The sequence below is a fragment of the Beta vulgaris genome, chromosome 6 (assembly GCF_026745355.1).
Source record: "Beta vulgaris subsp. vulgaris cultivar EL10 chromosome 6, EL10.2, whole genome shotgun sequence".
NCBI classification, from domain to species: domain Eukaryota; kingdom Viridiplantae; phylum Streptophyta; class Magnoliopsida; order Caryophyllales; family Amaranthaceae; genus Beta; species Beta vulgaris.
The window spans coordinates 61,345,452-61,354,156 of NC_079207.1; the positions used below are offsets into that span (position 1 = coordinate 61,345,452).

General features: G+C 39.5%; 1 non-coding gene across 1 annotated transcript; it reads left to right on the forward strand.

The window, feature by feature from the left end:
* Positions 1–8,598: 8,598 nt before the first annotated feature.
* LOC125499177 (small nucleolar RNA R71) lies at positions 8,599–8,705 on the forward strand. The gene has a single exon (XR_007275894.1). It is a non-coding gene; the product is annotated as a small nucleolar RNA R71 (small nucleolar RNA).

An 8,705-nucleotide genomic window follows, 5' to 3' on the forward strand; every position in this document is an offset into this window, starting at 1 on the left:
GATTTCGGGTGAACCGCCTGATCGGACGGACTTCGAATGATGGTTTTCTTCAACACCTTATGAGAGCAGGGCGCCCGATCAGACCGCACAGACACGCCTGATCGGGTGCCATAAGCGAATTACGAGCGGGTGAGTTACGCTTGATCGTGCCCGAGACAATTGATGCTTGAAGGAAAAACAAGACCCGATCTTGCTTGGCATTTCACGCCAAGTCTTGAAATCTCTTCACAAATGAAGGCTGTTGGAAGCAGCTTCGGGCGCGGAGAATCATACACATGCCTCCTTACTCTCTTCAATCCATTTGTGGCATCAAGAATAGCATAAAATAGGGAAATAATTTCCTAAAACCTGAAAACATTGATAAAAGACAAAACCACAACTAGATGGAAGATGTTAGTATAAAATAGCTCATAAGAGCTTTATTATTAGCAAGCATTTCATCAATGAGGCGGGAGAAAAATAAATATAAAACTATAAAATCAAAGTCCCCCAAGCTAAACCTTTGCATGTCCTCAAGTAAAGCATGACATGAACATGAATATAATTGATTCACCCCTCAAGTAAGAAATTCAAACTCAATCATTTCCAAACTCAAAATAATTTAAGCTAGCAAAATTCAAGTTCACTTGTTCAGATCACCCTCAGCACCAATCACCTAAGCAATTCATCAAATGCAGATGTCCTACATAACATGCAAATCTTGAAAACCTGCTTCAAGGTGTCACTCATCTCAATTTTGTGGCGAGCATAATATGTACCCGATGGCTCATTATTAACCCAACCATAATATCCTTCCCACTCTCACTCTCATGTGTTTAGAAAGGTATAATATCGCTCATCCTGATCAGGGTGACTCAAATAACAAACTTAATCTTCAACTTTGGCATATTGACTCAGTATTATTCCAATAAACAATCAAACATGTGCTCAAGAGGTATTTCTCAGGGTTGTAATGGGGGTTGGGTAAAGGTAAGGAAATTATTTACGGAATGTGGTAGAAAAACGACGAAAAGGGGAGAAAAAACACTAGTAAGACTAGATGTGGTCGAAACAACCCTCATGACCTCTCAACATGACCAAGATAATAACCAACAATACAATTTCACGGAACAACCAATAGTTATCTCCTTCAGTATAATTTTCAATAATTTTTCATGAATTTAATTTTATTTTTTGAAATTTAATAAGTAAGATCAAGGAGATTTTTCATGTAACTATTTTTTTCTTTTTCTTTTTCACTTTACTTTTGCTCTTTTATTTGTACCAACATGATATTATTTTCCAACCAACTCACATAATCAACCACACAATATAGTATCAACCTAACAAATGCTTCCCCAAGCCAGGCTTCAGACAATAATCATTGTAAAGCCCCAAGGCGTTTAATGTAGCTTAATATATAGACAAAAAGTCATTAGGGTTAGCAGAGCTAGGGGTAAAATAATTAATATGAGTTAAATCATTTATCAAAGCACAATTCGGGGGACAAGTAACCAATCAATTCATTCATGTTGAACTTGTATTTCTGATTTTTTTTAGCACTATTTCATTTTTTTACTTCGATGAAACTAAACTAACTTCACTCGAAAGCAATTAAAGAGAGAAGAGTACTTACAAAGATCATCCCCCAAGCTGAAGTTGGCAACGACCTCATTGCAGTAAGGGAAAGGAGAAAGAGCATGGGCATCAATCATCAAGATCATCGTCCTCCATGTCCTGCGCACCACTGGTCCATGGAATGTTGTAGCTAGGATTCCATGTATACCACGAGGGTGGGGCAATCCCTCCGAAATCTAATGAGTCCTACAATACTCATCGTACCTGGGGTACATGGGCAAGTGCTGGTCGGTGGCCCATGTATCGACACGTTGGCTAATGCTTTGGATAGCTGTAAAGGTTGCAATAATGTCATACTTAATCCGCTGGAGCATGTTCATCATTGCCTGAAATCAAAAGGAGGAACAACAATATATGGGGGAGGGGGCAGTAGAAGAAGTACCAGCGTCAGCATCAGGAGGCGGGCGCCTACTGTATGTGCGTTGTGGTATCTCAGGAGTGAGGGTGGGAAAATCCTGGCCCTGGATGGGGAGGTAGTAATGCGCCTGCACAGCCTACAGGTGAGCTAGGGGAGCAGGAAGAATGATGGATGTTGGGTGCTGACAAACCATTAATAACGACCTGATCGAGCTCGCTATATCCAATAAAGAGAGTTAAGATAATTAAAATCTATAAAGGTGGGGTCGAGGACTGGTTCATAGTAGGATTCATCAAACCCCGCTATCTGCCGGGTAAGAAGGGTGATCAGACCACCATTGATTATGGGGTGGGAAAAGAAAGTGCCATCAGCACGGCGTTTGGGGTAGGTGGTAGCTATGCACTAAAAGTAAAGAGCAACATGATGGGGGATATTATATTGAAATATTTTTCTGTCATCCTAGATAGGTAGCTACCGATTAAATAATGTTCGTCCCCCTGCATGTTTTTTTGCCTCAACCCGCCTAAACAAAGTCCAGGCCATGAATTGTTGTCAAATTTTGAACATAGGATGATGAATGTAAGTGGCCTTACAATGTTGTAGGTTGACTAGGACCTCACAACCTGTAATGCTGTAATAACATGAACCATGATTATACCCGTCCGGACGCCCATTATCCCCCTATTGGCGATTCTTAAATCGTTAGCAAATTGGGGTAGGCAAAGAGGAAAGTCCTGGTTGAGCAATCGGTAAGAAACATAAGAAATATGTTCGGACCTAGGATTAGTAACTTCAAAGCTACAATAAAATTCAAAAACTAGGTTCTTATAGGTGTTCACATGAACATTATAAAGGGCTTCTATGTCGATTATCTTCATGAAACTTTTGAAACTATTAGCAATTCCAAAACTACTCAAAAATTTAAGATCTAAATAGCGAGTTGGGAGTACCTGAAAACCTTTCAGTCGTTGGAAATTCTCTTTTTGCTGTTCCGACTTGAAAACCACCTCAAGATAATCTTCATTAGGTGTAATTTATGGTGGTGGTGGTGGTGGTTATCCCATAGTCCTTTAAGTTTGCCCACGTTGAGATTTTCGTGCTTCTGTCATGGATGCCCTTTGAATTCTTTGGTGAAACCCACAAAACAAAGAAGGTGAAAAGATGAAGGATGAGAGGGGTTGAGAAGAAAGGTGGGGAAATTAGTGAGAGAAAAAAAGTAAAGGGTGAAGGAAGGAGGTGATTTCTTGAAGGTGGGAGGTATTTTAATGGAGGTAGGAGGTGAAGGAAGGAGGAAGAAGGTGAAGTGTGAAGGAGGAAGATGAAGTGGGAGGTTAGGGTTTAGGGAGAACTTTGAGAGGAGAAAGAGAGTGAGAAGTGGGAGATTGGGAGTGGAATGAGGAAGAAAAAATAAAAGGGCCCGACGAGATATTTGTCAATCGCCCAGGCGCCCAATCGGGCGTGCAATAAAAATTCTTTTTGTTTCTCTGGATTTTGTTTCGGTCCCGATCGGGCGGGCATACCTAATCAGCGGAAGGCACTTCCTAAACAGTTTGTAAGTGTGTTTCAACGCTTGCTTTGGTCTCATTTTCGCTCGGGGAAACTCATGGCTCACGGAAAATAACCAGCATGCACAAAAAATAGGCCATAAGTGAAAATTAGTACCCTTTCACTCACTCACTAAAAAGAGCAAAACTAATAAGAAAAGAAAGAAAAGTAAGAGAAAATAAAGAAATCAAAGTAAACGGAAGAAAAGATATAGGTTGCCTCCCGCAAAAAGTTATTTTATGAAGGTCGTGCATGACCATGTTACCTCATCACTTATGTCTCAAGAAGAGTAGATTCGAAGCGAATCTCCTCTACAAGGCCTATGAAAGCACCCTCATGGTACAACTTCAAACGTTGCCCATTCAACTTGAACTTCTCTCCGCCATTCTTAGAAATTTCAACTGCTCCATGTGGCTTGACATTAGTCACCACGAATGGTCCCGACCATCAAGACTCAAGTTTTTCAGGAAAAAGTCTCAATCTAGAATTGAATAGTAATACCTTATCACCCACATGAAATTCCTTTTTTTTCTATCATCTTGTCATGAAACTTCTTCGTTTTCTCCTTATAGAGCTTGTGATTCTCATAAGCTTCTAGTCTAAACTCATCCAATTCATTCAATTGACGAAGTCGTGTCTCACATGCAGCTTGTAGGTCCAAGTTAATTTCTTTAGTAGCCCATGCAGATAGATACTCTATTTCAACTATTAGATGGCAAGCTTTGCCGTACACCATCCTATGGAGTTGATTCCAAAGCGGTCTTAAATGCAATGCGTAGAGCCCAAAGAGTATCATCAATCTTCTAGGACCAATCTTTCCTTGCTTTGGTGACTACTTTCTCCAAAATCCTTCTGATATGTCTGTTGAACACCTCTACTTGGCCATTCGTCTGTGGGTGATAAGCGAAGCCAACCTTGTGAGTGACCCATGTTTTTTCAACAAAGCCTTAAAGGTGGTGTTATGAAAGTGGGAGCCTTCATCACTGATGACAACTCTAGGCACACCAAAATAGGGGAAAAATATTTTCTTGAACATCTTCATCACTACTTGAGAGTCATTGGTTGGTGATGCTATGACTTCAAACCATTTTGTCACATAATCAACACCTACCAAAAAGTACCTGTTTCCACAAGAAGTAGTGAATGGTCCCATAAAATCGATTCCTCAGATATCAAAAAGTTCAACCTCCAAAATACTTGTCTGTGGCATTTCCTATCGCTTGGAGATATATTGGTCCTTTGACAAGCATCACAAGACACATAAAAGGCACGAGCATCCTTGAAAATTATAAGCCAGTGAAATGCACTCTGAATGACTCTATGAGCTGTGGCTTGTGAGCTTATATGACCACTAGAGGGCATGCTATGACAATGTTGTAGCACTCCATCAATCTCCCAATTTAGAACGCATCTACGAAACATCCCGTTAGTACATTTCTATTTATATAAAAAGGGATCCTCCCAGAAATAGCTCTTAGCATCCTGATAGAACTTTTTGCATTGCTGATATGTAAGATCAGGGGATAAGATCCACCAACACAATAATTAGCAAAATCAGCAATCCAAGGGGATTGGGTCACCACAACAAGGAGATGATCATCTGGAAAAGAATCATCTATAGGGCCATCTGAGCTTGACTCAAACCTTAAACGAGAGAGATGATCTGCAACACCGTTCTCAGCCCTTCTTATCCCATATCTCTAGACCAAACTCTTAAATTAAAGAACAAGAATCCATCGAATGATCCTCTTTCTTGGCCAACAAATACTTGAGGGCGACATGATTAGTGTGAATAATGACTTTTGAACAAATGAGATAGGTTCGAAACTGATCAAGGGCATAAACAGTCTTAATGAGCTCCTTCTCAGGAGTAGCATAATTCATTTCAGCTTCATCCAAGGTTTTACTTGCATAGTTGATGGCATGCAACACCTTATTCTTCCTTTGCCCAAGCACTACTCCCATAGCATAGTCACTAACATCACACATAATCTCAAATGGAAAATTCCAGTCCATTGGAGAAATTTCTAATGATTTCTTAATCCTATCAAAGGACTCCAAACAAGCAATAGTAAAAGCAAAAGTGGCATCCTTAAGCAATAATCGAGTCAGGGGTTTCGCGACTTTAGAAAAATCTTTTATAAAACGACGATAGAAACCCACATGATCAATAAAAATCCTCACTCCCTTGACATTCACGGGAGGGGGAAGTATCTCAATTACCTCAACTTTTGCTCGGTCAACTTGGATGCCACGTTAAGAACAAGATGACCAAGTACCACTCCTTCATTACACTTTTCCCAATTCAAGAACAAATTAACATCACAACAACGCTTAAGTACCTTAGAAAGATTATGCAAACAAATGTCAAAGTCAAAACCATAAATACATAAAATCATCCATAAATACCTCCATGATATTCTCAATGAAATCAAAAAATATGGCCATCATACACTTTTGATATATGGCAGGGGTGTTACACAAATCAAAAGGTGTTTAGCGGTGAGCAAAAGTGCCATAAGGACATGTGAATGTCGCCTTTTCCTGGTCTTCGGGATCAATAAGAATCTAAAATAAATAAGAATATCCATCCAAATAACAGAAAAAGTTATGATTTAGTAATCTCTCAAGCATTTGATCAATAGAAGGGAAGGGGAAGTGATCCTTCATAGTTGCCACATTCAACCTGCGATAATCAATACACATACGCCACCCCATGACAACACGAGTAGGAATAAGCTCATCCTTATCGTTCTTAACAATGGTTGTCCCCCATTTCTTAGTAACGACTTGTACCGGGCTCACCCACTTATAATCCTAAATGGGGTAGATGATGCCCGTGCCAACTAGTTTCATTACCTCTTTTTTCACCGCCTCTTGCATATTAGAATTCAAACACTGCTGTGGTTGTATACAAAGACGATGATTCTCTTCCAGATTTATTCTATGCATACAAAAGTCAAGTCTAATGCCCTTGAGATCGGCAATGTTATACTCAATAGCTTTCTTATGCATGCGAATCACAATGAGAAGCTTTAAAAGCTAGCTATCATCGAGTTTGACACTCACAATCATAGGAAAAGTCTCATTATCATTAAGAAATGCATATCTAAGGTGAAAGAGTAATGGTTTTTTTAATTTTAACTTATTTACCTGGGGCTCTAAAGTAGAACTATTGGTTTGCATTACCTCAAAACCTTCGGCCTCATCAGTGTCAAAGCCATCCAAATCATGGAGCAAAGTAGTTACCTCATCATCACCTTCTCCTTTCGAGGCTCCAAAAGTAAGAATAGCATCCAATGGATCATCTAACAAGACTCGAGGAGCATGATATCCAACAACCTCCTCTATGACATCAATCCAACAACAAGTGTTCTCAAGTGTAGGATACTTTAGAGCATTAGAAAGCTTAAAAGTAACAGAATTATTCCAACACTCAAAGTAAGAGAACCAGACTTGACATCAATAACAACACCAACAATATATAAGAAAGGTCTACCCAAGATGATGGGGATTTCACTATCCTCTTCTATATCTAGTACTACAAAATCAACAAGAATATAGAATTTCCAACCCGAACAGGTACATCCTCTAAAATTCCCAAAGGATATTTTCCAGAATGATCTGCCATCTGCAAAGTAATCTGTGTGCACTTTAAGACTCCCATATTGATTTCATTAAATATAGATAAAGGCGTAACAGATACACTAGCTCTTATATCACATAAAGCCTTATCAATAAATAAAGCACCTACATGATAAGGGATGGAAAAACTACCAGGAGTCTTGAGTTTTAGTGGGATTTTATTCTACAATATAGCACTGCACTCTTAAATTAGAGCAACTCTATCTATACCACCAAAATCCCTCTTCTTAGTCATCATATCTTTCAAAAACTTATCATACACAGGACTTGAGAAATTAAATCAGTAAAAGGAACTGTTACCTCAAGGTTCTTGACCATGGCTAACAACTTACCAAGTTGTTGATCGACCTTTGATTTTTGCATCTTGTGGGGGGAAAGGTACTGTCGGTGTAGGAGAATTAGTAACCTTCTCCTTTTGCTTAATTCCTTGCTTCATCTACTTTCCCTTACTCAATGTCAGCTTTTGAGCTATCCACATCTTCATTTTAATCCACTACATCATTTTGGACTGGAGGTGGTAAATCATCAATAGGCATATGCGGGGCATCATACTATGTACCACTTCGAAGGGTGACGTCATTAGTAGTTTCTTTAGGAATTGGTTGCCCCGGTAGATGACCTTGTTACCTCTGCATATTACTTTCGTCTACTTGAGCAAGTTGAGTCTCCAAATGTTTGGTAGTGTTTTTCAGCTCCTTGATGCTATCATCATGACTATACTTCATAGAAACCATCATCTTCATCAGATCTGACATGGTTGGCTTTTGAGAGCTGGCATTCTATGAAGCTTGCTGCTGATAGCCTTGATGTGAAGGCTTATTGAAACCATGGGGGGGGGGGGGATTCTAAGGAGCCCCTTGGTCGAATTGTTGTCTAGCAGGGGTTTTAATGTGGTGGTTGGTAATAAGTTTGTGGCATAAGTTGAGCATTCTGAACATTGTTGCTTTTGTAGGAAAAATTAGGATGATCCCTCCAACCTAGGTTGCATGTGTTAGAGTATGGGTTGTGTGGAGGTTTATGCTGAAAAGCATTAGCATGCTCCATCTGATTCAGGTCAGGTTGATTGTAAGAACAATCATGACTAAAATGGCCTTGACCACCACACACCTCATAGTTGAAGAGGTAATAGGAGCTATGGAAGACATTGCATTAATACTCATAGGAGGAGTACTAGATTGTGAAGATTTTAGTGTTATCATATTCATGCTCAACTGGCTACTTGTGAAGATAATAGAGCATATGCATCAGTATCCAACTTTTTCTTCGTAATAGTCATAGAAGAGCTATGGTCATTTGTCACTATGTTGGCTAGAAAATTGTATCCTTCATCCACCTCCTTATCCAGGAAAACACCCCTTGTAGATGAATCAATTGTACTATTGATATGGGGTAGTAGACCATTGTAGAATGTTTGGGTGAAGAACCACTTGTCAAGGTTGTGGTGTGGGCATTCTTTATGCAGGTTCTCGAACCTATTCCATGCTTCCTTGAACGTCTCATCATGTTCTTGTTGGAAGGTAGCAAGTTTATATCTGATTTC